We start from the raw sequence: 359 nt of genomic DNA, 5'->3' as shown, positions 1-359 counted from the left end.
GCGTATGGAGCCCCCGCCCCCCGGAGCTGCCAACATTGCCAACGCCACCGCCACGCTACACACAGGTGAGTTTTGGGCCTGGAGGGTGGAGGGCCCCGTCCGTGACCCCACGTATCCTTCCCGCCCCCGCGCAAAGGATGTGGCTTGGCCGGTGGCCTGCTGGTGTTCGACTCCCCGCCGCCACCACCACGGCTGGTGGACCTGCATGTGGCATTGCTCAAGCCCTTCGTCCCTTGTAGTGGATCTGACCGTGGCCTAACCTCCCCCTCCCGTTGTGTAATGGATCGGTCCGCGTGCTTATGTTTTTCCCCACGCCAACTTAGGGTGGACTCGTCCATAGGCTTTCCCCCTACCCCCAC

At 64.3% G+C, this 359-nt stretch overlaps 1 protein-coding gene across 2 annotated transcripts in view; it reads left to right on the top strand.

Moving 5' to 3' along the window:
- ELK1 (ELK1, member of ETS oncogene family) overlaps window positions 1-359 on the top strand; it is a 15759-nt gene continuing 15400 nt past the window's right edge. For both annotated transcript variants that reach the window (XM_011938720.1, XM_011938721.1), the window contains exon 1: window positions 1-65. The gene's annotated coding sequence lies outside the window, so the exon portion shown is untranslated. The remainder of the gene's footprint in view (window positions 66-359) is intronic.

This window comes from Colobus angolensis, unplaced genomic scaffold, assembly GCF_000951035.1.
Source record: "Colobus angolensis palliatus isolate OR3802 unplaced genomic scaffold, Cang.pa_1.0 Scaffold176, whole genome shotgun sequence".
Lineage (NCBI taxonomy): Eukaryota > Metazoa > Chordata > Mammalia > Primates > Cercopithecidae > Colobus > Colobus angolensis.
Note: the sequence above shows the minus strand (reverse complement) of the source record. Positions and strands in the feature narration are given on the sequence as shown.